The sequence below is a fragment of the Carcharodon carcharias genome, chromosome 5 (assembly GCF_017639515.1).
Source record: "Carcharodon carcharias isolate sCarCar2 chromosome 5, sCarCar2.pri, whole genome shotgun sequence".
Classification (NCBI taxonomy): Eukaryota; Metazoa; Chordata; class Chondrichthyes; order Lamniformes; family Lamnidae; genus Carcharodon; species Carcharodon carcharias.
In genome coordinates, this window is record NC_054471.1 from 195,925,545 (window position 1) to 195,942,177 (window position 16,633).

Here is a 16,633-nt window from a genome sequence, read left to right on the forward strand (position 1 = left end):
GTTCCCCAGGACAAAGGGAAGGTTTGGGAATTGTGGATAATTAGTTTAAATCTCTATCTGGGACATCCCAGGAGTGTCAGTTGATTGTGGGGATGGATTGCAGGGAAGTTTTTTTCTTTGTATTGAGTTTTAACTCTGTGATTTCTCACAGAAACATGTAGTTGAACACTGGGTCAGGAGCTTTAAAGCAGCTGGAGCCAGTAGCAGAGGGCTTTCAGAAACCGGGGGTGTTTCTGATTGGGGGCCACAAAACAAGGATGCAGTGAGGCCAATGCTTGAACTGGGGAGTCCACAGTCACACTGTGTTGAGGGAGAGTTGGAGGGTTCACCTAGCTGGATGCTAGTGAAAGGACCCCAAGAAATCTCATACTCTGAGAACAGCAGGAACATTTAGAAGGATCAAAGAGAATTTTGGTCTTAGGTTTGGTTGTGGGAGAAGTGATGGAACCCTCGGGGAACTGTTGGGTGGATTTAAAAGTAGAACAGGATGTGGTCTGTTGTGATTTTCATATTTAAAGGGTGTGTTTAATAGAGTTTTAAGTTAGTTGTACCTGTTTTCTTTAACTCTTGTGCCATAACATTTCTTTTTGTTTAAAATGTGAAATCTTTTGGTGTAATTCTTTCAGTTAATAGCTGGGAGCTCAAATTTCTTTTTATAAGTTACTGATCTCTGCCAAGATTATAACAACAATGACAATTTTGTTCCTGGAAATGTTACTCAAGTTAGAAGGACAAAATAGCTCTCATTTTCATTCCACATTTGACAACAAAGGTTTAGTTTGCACTTAAATTTCATGGTTGAACCTAATTCTTTTCTTCATTCTGCACTTGGTGCACTTTCTTCACTAGGTATTCCTATATATAAAATCTCCTCTACTCAAGTGGCATTACTGTCATATCCATCTCACTGACAGGAGAGCAATATGCACTTAAATGTATATGTCACTGAATGGCTGCACAATTTCCTTGGGGGTGGGCGGGTTAGTTGCGGGGTTGGGTGTTGGCAATAAACAACCAGCAGTCACGGTCAACATTGGTATGAATGACCTAGGTGAAAAGAGGGGTGTGGTCCTGCAGCCAGAATTTAGGGAGATAGGTAGGAAATTAGGAAGCAGACTTCAAAAGTAGTAATCTCTAGATTGCTCCCAGTACCATGTACAAATGAGTATAGAAATAGGAGGATAAAGCAAATGATTACGTGGCTGGAAAGATGTTAGCTGCCAGCCTCTTTTCAGACTCTCTTTGCTTCTCTGATAAGCTTTTTCACTTCCCCTGTGAACCTTCTGTATTCAGCCTGGGGTTCTCCATTGCATTATCCTGACATCTATCATAAGCACACTTTTTAAAAATTTACCTTAATCTCTCTTTTGTCAACCAGGGAGCTCTGTATTTGTTTGCCCTACCTTTCCCTTCATGGGAATATACCTTGACTATGCCCTAACTATCTTCTCTTTAGTGGCTTAGTAATACAGAGCCTGAGTATTATTGAAAAAAAGCAATATGCTGTTGAAGCTTTTTGTCTTGCACTCAGATACAAGAACACCAAAATCTCAAAAGGGAACAACAATTTATACTGCATGAAAACAGGGTGCTGATTGGTTGGCAAGTGGTTTCTGATTGGTAGAGGTGTTGCCATGGAGTATGCGCCAGGGAACAGTTAACTGTCAAGCTTTTGTTTAATTTCAAAACCAGTCAAAGCATTACCCTGGGGAATGAACCAGCAAATGGCTGTTCCCCAAGCTGGAGTCCAGTTCTGGGCACCACACTTGAGGAAAGACCTGAAGGTATTGGAGAGAGTGCAATAAAGATTAATGAGAATGGTTCCAGGGATGAGGAACTTCAGTTACGAGGATAGATTGGAGTAGTTGGGACTGTTAGTACTGTTTTCCTTGAAGAAAAGCAGGTTGAGAAGGAATTTGATATTCAAATTCATGAGGGATCTGGACAGGGTAATTAGGGCGAAACTGTTCCCACGTGAAAGAATTGAGAACAAGAGGGCACAGATTTAAGGTAATTGGCAAAAGAAGCAAAGGTAACAAGGAAAAGCTTTATCACACAGTGAGTGGTTAAGGTGTGGAATGCACTGCCTGACAGTGTGGTGGAGGCAGATTCAATTGAGTCATTCAAAAGGGAATTAGACTGTTATCTGTGAAAAGGAAGACTGTGCAGGGTCACAGGGAGAAGGGGGAGAAAGGCACTAGCAAAGTTGCTCATTTGGAGAGCTGATGCAAACACAGCGGGCAGAATGACTTCCTAATGTCTTGTAACAATTCTGTGATTCTGTATCTGTTATTGGCACTGTGATGGACTGGCGTCCTGTCCTGGGTGTATCCTGCTCTGTGCCCAGTGCCTATTGGGATAGGCTCCAACTCCAATGGATGAAGCAGTTCTGGAAAAGTGAGTGAGTGTATCTGGTATTGGAATTGAACCACTGAACAAAAATGTACTATTGTATATTTGTGCCCCTGGTTAGCCTTTCATTTGCAAGGCATTGATCTCATTTTGTTTTGAAATTCACAAACATCTCCCAATAAAGATGTGCAGAGATGGTTTACTTTATTATGATATCTATCTATGGTCATCCATTAATAACATTAAGAATATTTACTCGATTTTAAACTGATTAAATGTTCCCCAGGCTTCCCTGAGTGCTGTCATAAAATGGGAACCTATACATTTGTACATTTGAATCATCCATGTTTTTGTATTTCTTTTAAGGCATGCAATGATACTACAGCGCAGTAGTTTTAATAAATTGTAATCAAGTGTTGACTTCTTTCCTCATCAAATTCTATCTTTTGGAATTGATTATAACTATTCAATTAACTAATTTTCTTCAGAGCAGCTGAATTAAAACTGAGAGGAAGTAGTCTTATGGCCTGTGCCAGCAGCCTAAGCTCTTACCCTAAAAGCTAACATTTCAGTGTAATCTTGAGGGAATGCTGGCCCTTTGGAGCTGTCTTCCTTTGAATGAAGTAATCACAAGGCCATGTCTGCCTGCTCTATTTGTTCAGGTGGATTTAATGATTCTGTAATACAAATTGATGAAAAGCAGGGTGTTCTCCCAGTGTCCTGGCCAACATTCTTGCTTTCAACAATGCCATCTTGTAAAAGTTCAAATGTTGGATAATTTATCTCATTGTAATACGTTATGTTTTGTTGTGTGAAAAATGAATGCCTTCTTCATTTATATACCAGTCACCACACTCCAAAGCAATTAATTGTATGTAATGAGCTTGGAGATGTTCATGAGAGCTGTGAAAGAGCATACCATTATTGTAAGGTTTTTTAAAACACTCCTTGAATTTTTTTCAGAACATCATGGATTTTCAAGTAGTGGAAAAATAATATGTTCTGTGAACATGTCAAGGTGTTGCAATATAATGAATCTTTTGATTGAATGTTTTCTTTTGGAATTTGGTGCTATAATTCACAGCCATTTATTTGTAGCATAACAAGACACCAATTTAAAACAAATCAGTCTTTATATTCTTCAGGCTAAAGATATTAGTCTTATTTTCCTAAATTTTGATCAGTTCATGAAGATCAGGACAGTTGCTTGTTTTTAATTACAGAGCATTACAAAGGATATTTGCCCCAGAAACAGGCCATTTGCTCCAACCACTTCATGCTGGCCTTTAGACTCGACTTGAGCTTCCTCCTGTCTTTTCCTCACCTAATCCATAAATGCAATCTTCCATTCCCTTGACCTTCTTCGGTCTCTCCAGTTTCTGGAAATTAACAACCTGGTAATGAAATTACAGGAACTTGTAGTTTGGAAACCTGCATGTCCTGATAATGTGGCTTTGTTAACAGGAATGAATTAACAATAATGCAGTACTTATATTGAATGTTAATTAACATTTTCAAGCAGATATATGAACTACTTACATGTCAGATTGTTTATTAATCTGTCTGAGGCTTGCACAGTGTTTATGCAAAATAGTTTACAATCAAGTTCAAAAAGTTCATGACAACAGCCATGCCTTGGACGCACTCGTAGTTGCTATAATGGAGAAGCACAAGTAGCTGGCCACCAGCTATCTTAAATAGATGACAACGTTTATTTTTATTTATGCACTGTCTTTAACTTAGAAAACTTTGCAAGTTATTTTGCAAAGCAGAGAAGAAAAAAGAGATGACAGCAGTTAAACTCAAACCATTAATAACAGAAAATTCTGGTAAAGCTCAACAGGTCTGGCAGCATCTGCGGGGAGAGAAACAGAGTTAACGTTTTGGGTCCACATGACTCTTCTTCAGAACTCATGAGAGGTAGAAATATGATGGATTTTGTACTGTTTGAGAGGGTTGGAGCAAGTGGAGTAAATTAGAAAGTCAGGGATAGGTGGGAGAGATTTGACCAAGATATCAATGGACCCAAGACAAAGGGAGTGTTAATGGTAGCGTTAAAGACTAAAGAAGGTGCTGATAGTGGCATTAAGGTCAGATAGCAGAAGGTGTTAACAGCAAAACAAGGGTCAGTGCTCTGTGAAAGCAAAACATAAGAACAAGTGACAGGTGGCCCTGTGGGGCCAGCAGGGGTAGGAGGAGGCAGTTGGGAAAAAAATTGGATTGAAAAAGGGGTCAAGATGGAGGAGAGAGTTTGTGGCCTGAAGTTGTTGAACTCGATGTTACGTCCAGGAGGCTGTAAAGTAACTATCAGAACATGAGATGCTGCTCCTCCAGTTTACATTTCCCCAACACAAGCTAGAGGAACAGCACTTCATCTTCTGATTAGGCACTTTACAGCCTTCTGGACGTAACATTGAATTCAACAACTTCAGGCCATCTGTCACTTGTTTCTATGTTGTGCTTTCACAGAGCATTGACCCTTGTTCTGCTATTAATACCTTTTGCTATCTTACCTTTATGCCACTATAAGTACCTTCTTTACTCTTTACCACTACCATCAACACTCCCTTTGTCTTGTGTCAATGGGCAGAATTTTGCCCTTGATGGGTGGGTGGGCGGGCCCCACCAGCTCGGCGACTGGCGGGCAGCCAATTGCCACCGCCGAAACGGGCCCCGCCGCCATTTTAAGTAGGCGGGCCAATTAAGGCCCACCCACCAGACCACCCGATGGGATGCGCTATGCGCTTCCTGTGGTGGGGGGGAGAATTCCCCAACTGTCAGAGTGCGCTCTTTCACGCATGCACACGAAAGAGCACACATCTCCCTGAGGCAAAGTGCTGCCTCAGGGAGATTGCTGAAAGGCTGGCAAATATAAAAAATAGAACAATAAAAAATCATTAACATGTCCCCCTCATGTGAAAATGTCACACGAGATGGGACATGTTAATGAAATAAACAAAAGCTTTATTAAATGTTTTTTAAAATCATCTACCCGCCTGCCCGTTGGGCCTGTGCGCCAAGTCAAAGTTCGCAGGGGCCCCTAAAAATCGTCGATGATTGGCAACTTACGGGGCTTAATGAGGCCTTTAATTAATGATGTGCGCATGTCCCGTTGCATTGCGTGCCCACCGACCGAAATATCGCGATGCTGCATGTGCTGAGGTCGGCATGCACGCGTGACATCAGCATGCGACATTTTAAGCGCTGGCGTGCGAGCTCCACCACCCGCACGCCAGCCAGAAGATTCTGCCCAATGACATTTTTGTCAACCTTTCCTTAGCTGTTACCTATCCCTGACCTTCTATCTTCTATCCACCCTCCTTTAAACAGTATAAAATCCGTTGCATCACATTTTTACTTCTCTTTGGCTCTGAGGATATGGACTCAATATTAACTCTCCCCACAGATGCTGCCGGACTTGCTAAGTTTTACCAGCATTTACTGTTTTCTTATTTTAGACTTCCAGCATCTGCAGTATTTTGCTTTTAAACTCAAAGCCCTGTAGGGGAGGTAACTGAAAGCTTCATTGAAAAGATGAATTTTGAGGAAATTCTTAAAGCTGGGGAGAGAAGTGACGATGATTTTGAGAGGAAGTCCCAGAAATTAGGGCCAGGATAGCTGTACCTGGAAGAGTGGGCTGCATGAAAGACCAATGTCAGACGACTAAGCTAATATAAGGCTGGAGGAAGTTGCAAAGATACTGAGAAAACAAAAATGTGAAGACAGTGGTGAGAATTTTAAATCCAATGTAAGGGTGGACATGGAGCCAGAGTAAGTCAGCAAGCATGGAGGTCATGCCATACAAAGACTTTGTGCTTAGTGTGGGGCAGGATATGGGAGATTAAACTCCAACTTGTACAGAATTCATTGAGTTTAAAAGACAACATAGAGGATGTTGGAGAAATAGATTCCAGAGATGACATAAGCATGCATAAAATATTAACTGACAGGGGTGTGGTGAATTAATGGTGGGGGTGGACAGTGTTGTGGAAATGGAAATATGTAATTTCCATTTGCATAATAAAGGATAGAATGTAGAGTTTGATGCTCAGTTTGGGAATGAATGGAAGACAAAGGTTTTCCGTGATCCGGTTTTACATGAGCAAGTAATTGAGGGATCAGTGGAAAGAAGTGAAGTTTATAGCCATAGCCAAAATCAATAGTTTCAATCTTCCTAGTGTTCACCTGCACAAACTTCACAATTTGTCATATAGAGTCAGTGCTGTGTTAACAACTTTGAGGACCTGTCAGCTTCCATTTTAAGACATTCCTGTGGTGCCAGTTTGGTACCACTCAAGCTCCCTAAGAATGAAGATTTTACAAGCTAATTTTACATGGATTACTTAAATCCAACAGAAAAAAGTGGTCTTTATCCCATCACTCTGAGCTAGATTTGAACTTAGAACTCAGAAGCAAAAGAACAGTACTCTATTTCACTGCATCAACCAATGCCTGAGACAGATGGGGCTGATTTTGCTTTTGGCTTCAATGAAGGCAGTGGAAACAAGTATAGATTGTATTCCCTAGGTCATTTGATTGTGTTTTAAATTCGAATCAGGTATTCATACATGTTGATAAAAGTTTTTGTAGTTAGAGCTTGTTAGTCTGAATATATTACAAACACAATTTTGCTATAAAGTAAAAACATTACTTATGGGAGATTATACTGTATCATGTTGCATACAAACTATTCAGTTGGCACTTAATTATCACTATGCTATCTTTTGTTCATATTAAAAAGTGTTCCTTTGGACAATTCAGATACTTCATTCACAACTGAGCCTAAAAAAACCTGCAGTTGGCTCTGTGAAAACCGTTCAGTGACTATTTGGGAGCCAGAATTCATCTGTGCAATTGTTGGATTGCCCAATGGACGAAAGGTATTAATTTGATTTTCATGTTAAAGAAGCTGTAAAACAATGGAAACCTGATAAAAAAAAAAATAGAAAATGCTGGAAATGCTCATCAAGTAAGACAGCATCTGGAAAGAAAAGAAAGGAAAAGAAAAACGTTGATGTAGTGTAGCCCTTCATCAGAACATGGATTTAATGTTGGTGTTAATTTTAGTCAATTCTAATTTAGAAGCAGAATTGAACAGATGAACCACACAAAGTAATGGGAGGCATATATATGAATCGAACACAGATTAAACATATTTCATTGTCATGACAACATCATTTTTTTGTTACTTCATAATTAGTTAACCTATCAGCCAAAATGGTTGGCCTCACAGGAGTTTATTTAGATAACAGTAGTAATTTTTTTAAGAGTAAAACCACCACAAAGTATGCAACACGACAATGACAAAATTATGACATGGTTAATTTTCCTTTTCTTATAGGGCCATAAAAGTTCAGAAATTACTTTGTTCTTTAATACAATAAAGTAAATTGTTACTGTATAATATCAGGTTATATTTAACAATGTACAAAGACTCTCATTTAATTTGTAAATTCTTGGACAGCTGAGTTTTTTAAATGATAAATAGGCTTGTACCCACATCTTTCCTTCGTCAATTGAAAATCACTGATCTGTTAATATGCTGTGGCATGGTCATCGATTCTGCTGTAATTGAACAGGATCAACAAAATGCCCGAAGCTACATGAGTCATTTATTTACTGGCTGTTTAATACCTTGTTAATTTGCTTTTTGAAGTAGTGGGATTTGCAGGGTACTAAGGGACAGTCCATTGCCAGATATTAAAAAAACTAACCAGAGCAGTTGGAATAGTGCACTGAAAGATATACTGTGAACAAACTTAGCACATTATATGCTTTATTAGTATATTTGTTATCTTCTCCATTTGTCTTTTCTCTCTGCTCATCTACTGTTTCATTCAATCTATACATTATGCAATTTATTCTGTCCTTTGTTAGCTGCATAGTTTGAAGGATGACTCATTTTAATGTAGACTCTTAGCAATGACTTTTTCATTCCTCCTGAGTCTATGGTGTTTTTGTAAAACTTATGGCATGACCTGGGAAAAGTGTCCTGCAGTCAACATCACAGTAATGCAATCTGGGAAGAGTGTCCTACAGTCAGATCTTGTTGAAAATAACAAGAGTGACATCACAAGACAGTGCGAGAGAGCGGTGGAGAGATCAGAACGAGCGCAAGTGCGGGGAAGCTTCAAAAAGTGATGTCAGCACAAAGGTGAGAGCTGATTGGTGAGCAGTGGGTAAGTTTTTTTTCTCCAGTTTAAAATAGATTAAGCTAAGGAAAGGTAAGGGTTCTAGTTTTTATTTAAAGTGCATAAATAATTTAACTTTTACTGTATTTAACTTGAAGGGTTTTTTTTTCAACTAGAGGCATGGCAGGGCAACTCAGTCCTATGTTATGTACCACCTGCAACATATGGGAAGTCCTAGACGCTCCTTGCGCTCTGACTAACCACGTGCAGGAATTGTCACCAGCTGCAGCTACTTGAGCTCTGAGTTTCGGAGCTTGAGCAGCAGCTGGAGGCACTGAAGTACATCCGTGGGGCTGAGAGTTTCGTGGATAGCACATTTATAGACGTGGTCACCCCACAGCTAATGGAAGTGCAGACAGAGACAGAATGGGCGATCATCAGTCAGAAGAAAGGTGTCAGGCAGGTAGTCAGGAAATCCCCAGGGTGCATCTCACTTGGGAACCGTTTTTCTGTGTTGGAAAATGGTGAGTGTGATGGTTCCTCTGGGGAGTGCAGCCACACTCATGGCACTGAGTGGCTCAGCTGCACAGGGGGGTAGGAAAAAGAGGGGAAGAGCAATAGTGGTAGGAGACCCGATAGTAAGGGGAACAGACAGGTGTTTCTGCAGCCGTAGACATGACTCCAGGATAGTACGTTGCCTCCCTGGTGCTAGGGTCAAGGATGTCACTGAATGGCTGCAGGGCATTCTAAAGAGGGAGGGCAAACAGATAAAGATCGTGGTACATTTGGTACCAACGACATAGGTAGGAAGAAGGATGAGGTCCTGCAAGCAGAATTTAGGGAACTAGGAAACAGATTAAAAAACAGGACCTCAAAGGTAGTAATCTCTGGATTACTTCCGGTGTCACACGCTAGTGAGTATGGAAATAGGAGGTTAGTCCAGATGAATGCATGGCTGGAGAGATGGTGCAGGACAAAGAGCTTTAGATTTCTGGGACACTGGGACCATTTCTTGGGGCAGTGGGACCTGTACAAAGCGGAGGGGTTGCACCTGAGCCAGAATGGAACCAACATCCTTGCAGGGAGGTTTGCTAGCGCTGTTGGGGAGGGTTTAAACTAACTTGGTAGGGGGATGGGATCCTGAGAGGAGGTTCAGCAAGGAGAGATGCACAGACACAATTAGAAGAGAGAGAAAGTGAGTCTGGAAGGCATAGAAATTATAGGCCAGTTAAAGCACAAGGGAGTTTGGCAAGGTTGGATGGTATTTATTTTAATGCAAGGAGTCTGATGAATAAGGCAGATAAGTTGATGGCACAAATTAACACATGGAAGTATAATGGAATTGCTGTCACAGAGACATGTTTGAGAGAGGGGCAGGATTGGCAGCTCAATATTTCAGGATGTAGGGTCTTCAGGCGAGACAGGGAAGGAGGTAAGAGAGGAGGGGGTATTGCAATATTGATCAAGGAGTCAAGTACAGCAGTAAGGAGGGATGGCATCTTAGACGGCTTCTCAAATGAAGCCACATGGATAGACCTGAAAAACAAAAAGGGAACAATCACATTGCTGGGAGCGTACTATTGGCCCCCAAACAGAGTGAAAAAGAACAGCGGATATGTAGGCAAATTTCAGAGAAGTCTAAAAATAATAGGGTAGTAATAGTGGGGGATTTCAACTTCGCCAACATTAACTGGGTTAGTCATAGTGTGATAGGTTTAGAGGGAGCGGAATTCTTAAAATGAACCCGGTAGAGCTTTTTAAGCCAGCACGTAGAAGGCCCTACAAGAGAGGGGGCAGTCCAGTACTTAATTTTAGGGAATGAAGCCGGGCAAGTGGTAGAGGTATCAGTGGGGGAGCATTTTGCAAATAGTGATCATAACTCTGTTAAATTCAAGGTTGTTATGGAAAAGGACAAGGATGGGCCAGAAATCAGAGTTCTAAATTCGGGGAAGGCCGATTTTAATAAAATCAGATATGATTTGGCTAGAGTGGACTGGGAGCAGCTACTTTTAGGTAAATCTGCATCAGAAGAGTGGGATTCATTCAAGAAGGAAATAGGGAGAGTACAGGGCCAACATATTCCAGTATAGACGAAGGGTGGGACCAACAAATCCAGGGAACCATGGATGTTGAGGGATATACAGGATTGGATAAAGAGAAAAAGGGATGCTTATGACAGATACTGAGGGCTCAAAACAGTGGCGGCGCTAGAGGAGTATAGAATGTGTAGGGGGGAACTTAAAAAGGAAATTACGAGAGCAAAAGGGGGCATGAAAAAACATTGACAGGTAAAATAAAGGAAAATCCAAAGTTATTTTACAAAGACATTAAGAGTAAGAGGATAACTAGGGAAAGAGTAGGGCCCATTAAGGACCATAGTGGTAATTTGTGTGTGGAGCCGGAAGACGTAGGTAGGGTTCTAAATGAATACATTGTGTTAGTGTTCACAAGTGAGAGGGACGACGTGGGAATGGAAATCCAGGCAGAAGGACTGTGATATAATTAAAGAAATTAGCATAGAAAGGGAGGAGGTTCTATGTAGACTGGCAGGCTTAAAAGTGGATAAATCTCCAGGCCCGGATGAAATGTATCCCAGGCTGTTGAGTGAGGCGAGGGAGGAGATAGCAGGGGTGCTGGCAATTATTTTCAATACCTCTCTGGCCACAGGAGAGGTGCCAGAGCACTGGAGGACAGCCAATGTGGTACCTGTTATTCAAGAAGGGAGGAAGGGTTAAAGCAGGGAAATACAGGCCAGTCTGTCTAACCTCAGTGATGGGGAAACTATTGGAAGCAATTCTGAGGCACTTGGAGAGGCAGGGATTAATCAAGGACAGTCAGCATGGTTTTGTTAAGGGGAGGTCATGTCTGACCAATTTAATGGAATTTTTCAAAGATGTGTGTAGGGTGTGTAGATGAGGGCAATGCATTTTATGTAAGCTACTTGGACTTCAGCAAGGCTTTTGATAAGGTCCCGCATGGGTGACTGCTAACCCATGGGATCCAAGGCAATTTGGCAAATTGGATCCAGAATTGGCTGAGAGGCAGGAAGCAGAGGGTGATGGTCGAGGGCTCTTTTTGTGACAGTTTGCCTGTGTCCACTGGGGTTCCGCAGGGATCGGTGTTGGGTCCCTTGCTGTTTGTGGTATATATAAACAATTTAGACTTGAATGTAGGAGGGTTGATCAGTAAGTTCGTGGATGACATGAAAATTGGTGGGATGGTAAATAGTGAAGAGGATAGCCTTAGATTATAGGATGATATAGACGTTCTGGTCAGATGGACTGATCAGTGGCAAATGGAATTTAATCTGGATAAGTGTGAGGTGATGCACTTGGGCAGGACAAACAAGGCACGGGAATACATGATGAATGGTAGGACCCTGGGAAGTACCGAGAATCAGAGGGACCTTGATGTGCATGTCCACCGGTCCCTTAAGATAGCTAAGAAGGCATATGAGATACTTGCCTTTATTAGTCAAGACCTAGAACATAAGAGCAGGGAGGTTATGCTGGAACTGTATAAAATGCTGGTTAGGCCACAGCTAGAGTATTGCATTCAGTTCTGGAATCCGCATTCTAGGAAGGATGTGATTGCACTAGAGAGAGTGCAGAGGAGATTTACCAGGATGCTGCCTGGGCTGGAGAGTTTTATTTATGAGGGGAGATTGGATAGACTGGGGTTATTTTCCCTGGAGATTATGGGGGGACCTGATTGAGTTATTTTAAATTAAGAGGGGCATAGATAGGGTAGACAGGAAGGAACTTTTCCCCTTGGTGGAGGGATCAATAACCAGGGGGCAGAGATTTAAGGTAAAGGGGCAGGAGGTTTGGGATGCGAGGAAGAATTTTTTCACCTAGAGGGTGATGGGAATCTGGAACTCACTGCTTGAAAGGGTGGTAGAGGCAGAAACCCTCATAACATTTAAGAAGTATTTGCATGTGTACTTGCAATGCTATGGCATACAAGGCTAAGGGCCTAGTGCTGGAAAATGGGATTAGGATAGATAGGTATTTGTTTGACCGGCGCAGACTCGATGGGCCGAAGGACCTTTTTCTGTGCTGTGGACCTCTATGACTGTGACTATGACTGCTACATGATGGATCGAGCCATTGATGATGGATGAGCTGGTAGGATTTGGTCACCATCTCAATCTCATACCATACCAGGTTGTTAGATATTTTTACATTGGTAATAACCAATATAAGAGTGAGAATTGCGAGAAATAATTTTGCAAGCCGGTCTAATAATCATAAAATATTTTTAGCATTCCATGATTTCCTAATGTATTTATGTCATGAGAAACTGAACAATTTATTTCAGAACTGTTAATCTTGTTTCCTCAACATTATCTTTGCTACTCAGGCAGAGTGGCAGCTGACAATAAGGTCTCTCACATCCACTAATGCAGTGGTGTGTTGTTAGGTATAAAGTACACTTATATGATCAAAAATTGCTGGAAAAACTCAGCAGGTCTGACAGCATCTGTGGAGAGAAAGGCAGAGTTAATGTTTCGAGTCCATATGACTCATCTTCAGAACTAAAGAGCAGTAGAAATTTGGTGAAACATATACTGTTAGAGGGGGTGGGACAGGTGGAGCTGGATAGAATGCCAGTGATAGGTGGAGGCAAAGGAGAGATTGCAAAAGATGTCATAGACAAAAGGTCGAAGGAGTATTGATCGTGGTGATATTGGCTAAAGGAGGTGCTAATGGTGACATTAAGAGTAGAAAGCAGGATGAGCAAGTGACAGATGGCCTTAGTGGGGGTAGGGTGGGAGGAAAAGATTGAAATAGGCTAAAAGGTGGGGATAAAACAGTGAATGGAAATAAATTTACAAAATAATAATACAAATGGGTGGGGGGAAATATATATATAAAAATTAAAAAATAAATATTGAAGAATGGGGATCCAAAAAGGCTGAGGGTGGAGGAGAGCGTTCATGATCTGAAGTTGTTGAACTCAATGTTAAGTCCGGAAAGCTGTAAAGTGCCGAATTGTAAGATGAGCTGCTGTTCCTCCAGTTTGCGTTGAGCTTCGCTAGAACAATGCAGCAGGCCAAGGACGGACATGTGGGCATGAGAGCAGGGTGGTGTGTTGAAATGGCAAGCGACAGGGAGGTCTGGGTAATGCTTGCAGACAGACCGCAGGTGTTCCACAAAGCGGTCGCCCAGTCTGCGTTTGGCCTCTCCAATGTAGAGGAGGCCGCATTTGGAGCAGCGAATGCAGTAGACTAAATTGAGGGAAGTGCAAGTGAAGCTCTGCTTTGCTTGAAAGGAGTGTTTGGGCCCTTGGACGGTGAGGAGAGGGGAAGTAAAGGGGCAGGTTTTACACTTTCTGTGATTGCATGGGAAGGTGCCGTGGGAAGGGGTTGAGATTTTGCGGGTGATGGAGGAGTGGACCAGGGTGTCCCAAAGGGAGCGGTCCCTATGGAATACCAACGGGGGATGGAGGGAAGATGTCTTTGGTAGTGGCATCATGCTGGAGTTGGCAGGAATGGCAGAGGATGATCCTTTGAATGCGGAGGCTGGTGGGGTGAAAAGTGAGGACAAGGGGGGCCCTATCCTGAGAGGGAGAGGAAGGTGTGAGGGCAGAGGCGTGGGAGATGGGTTGGACATGGTTGAGGGCCCTGCCAACCTCCATGGGCGGGAAACCTTGGCTAAGGAAGAAGGAAAACATTTCAGAAGCACTGTTTTAAAAGTGGCATCATCAGAACAGATGTGACGGAGGTGAAGGAGCTGAGAGAATGGGATGGAGTCCTTACAGGAAGCAGGGTGTGAGGAGTTGTAGTCGAGGCAGCTGTGGGAGTGGGTGGGCTTGTAATGAATATTAGTGGACAGTCCATCACCAGAAACTGTTTCATGCTCTCGTCTGGACCTGGAAACATTTATTAATTTTGCTTCCAGTTTCCACCCCTCCATCACTTTCACATGGTCATCATTGACACTTCTCTTTCCTTCCTTGACCTCTCTGTCTCAATTTCTGGTGATAGACTGTCCACCAATATCCATTACAAGCCCACCGACTCCCACAGCTACCTCGACTACAGCTCCTCACACCCTGTTTCCTGTAAGGACTCCATCCCATTCTCTCAGTTCCTTTGCCTCCATCACATCTGTTTGGATGATGCCGCTTTCCAAAACAGTGCTTCTGAAATGTCTTCCTAATTCCTGAACCGAGGTTTCCCACACACAGTGGTTGACAGGGCCCTCAACTGTGTCCGGCCCACATCCTGCGCCTCTGCCCTCACACCTTACTCTCCCTCCCAGAACCATGATGGGGTCCCCCTTGTCCTCACTTTTCAGCCTACCAGCCTCCGCATTCAAAGGTTCATCCTCCGCCATTTCCGCCAACTCCAGCATGTTGCCACTACAAAACACAATTTCCCTTTACTCCCCCTATCTGCATTCCGTAGGGACCGTTCCCTCCAGGACACCCTGTCCATTCCTCCATCACCCCCTCCCACAGCACCTTCCCATGCAATTGTAGAAAAAGTAACACCTGCCCCTTTTACTTCTGTTCTCCTCACCGTCCAAGGGCCCAAACGCTCTTTTCAAGTGAAGCAGCGATTCGCTTGCACTTCCCTCAATTTGGTCCACTGCATTTGCTGCTCTAAATGCAGTCTCCTCTACATTGGAGGGACCAAACGCAGACTGGGTGGCCATTTTCCTGAACACCTTCAGCCTGCCTGCAAGCATTACTCAGACCTTCCTGTCATTTGCCATTTCAACACACCACCCTGCTCTCATGCCCACATGTCTGCCTGCTGCAATGTTCCAGTGAAACCCAACGCAAACTGGAGGAACAGCACCTCATCTTCTGATTAGGCACTTTACAGCCTTCCGGACTTAACATTGAGTTCAACAAATTCAGATCATGAATTCTGTCCTCCATCCTCACCCTTTTTTGATCCCTTTTTTCAATATTTATTTTTTAATTTTTATACATATATATTTTCCCCACCTATTTCTATTATCATTTTTAAAATTTGTTTCCATTCATTATTTATCCCCACCTTTTAGCCTATTTTGACCATTTTTCCCACACCGTCCCCTCCCCCCACCCCACCCCCACTAAGGCCATCTGTCACTTGCTCATCCTGCTTTCTACTCTTAATGTCACCATGAGCACCTCCTTTAGCCAGTATCGCCACCATCAACACCCCTTTGACCTTTTATTTATGACATCTTTTGCAATCTCTCCTTTGCCTCCATCTATCGCTGGCCTTCTATCCATCTTTACTTGTCCCACCCCCTTTAACAGTATATATTTCACCACATTTCTACTCTTTAGTTATGAAGAAGAGTGATACAACTCACAACGTTAACTCTGTCTTTCTCTCCACAGATGCTGTCGGAGCTGCTGAGTTTTACCAGTAATTTTTGTTTTTGTTTCAGATTTCCAGCATCTGCGGTATTTTGCTTTTACACCTATGTGATATTCAGTTGTTATTATTCTATGCAATGGGGCCAATTTAATGAAACTAGCATAAGTTTAATTGAAAACTATAAAGCATACAACATATTTGCACTCCCTTTACAGCAATAAAGTGCCAGCCTAGATTTTGTATAGAAGTCTCTGGAGTGAGACTTGAGCTCACAATCTGTTGCCTCAGAGGCAAGAGCACTATTACTGAACCAACGCTGACATCAAAAGGATCACTTGTTTGTTGTGTTATGGGTTTGTTTATGTTTCACTGAGAGGTCTTGAGACTTGTATGGTTAAACTTGAACCATTTGTTGTATATAATTCAAGACTACCAGATCCCAGTTATTGTCATGCATAGTGGTGATACCATGCAGGTAGGCTGCTTCTAGAGTGTTCTCTCAGTCTGTATCCATGTGACTCTGTACATCATACTATGGGTGGTGCTATCCTCCAGTCTGAGCACCTTTTACATTACAGTGGCATGCAGGCAAACACAACATCATACCACATTGTTGGAGAGTAGGTACCTCTAAAAATAGTAAGTAAATAAGAAATTTAAAAGCAATATGTCGCAGAATGCTAATCCTTAGCCAGATTGCTCCTGTTAAGGTTAATTCCTACTGGTGAAAGCTCCTGTTGATGTAGACGAGTTCACCTGTGGGTACATTTTAATTTCCCCCAGTGCAATAACATTTTATTAAATGAAAAAGATAGTTAGGTTTTTA

General features: G+C 42.3%; 1 protein-coding gene across 1 annotated transcript in view; it reads left to right on the plus strand.

Moving 5' to 3' along the window:
• The window catches only part of LOC121278141 (exostosin-1-like), a 728,729-nt gene that overhangs the window by 45,416 nt on the left and 666,680 nt on the right, over positions 1-16,633 (plus strand). The gene's annotated exons all lie outside the window — the stretch shown is intronic.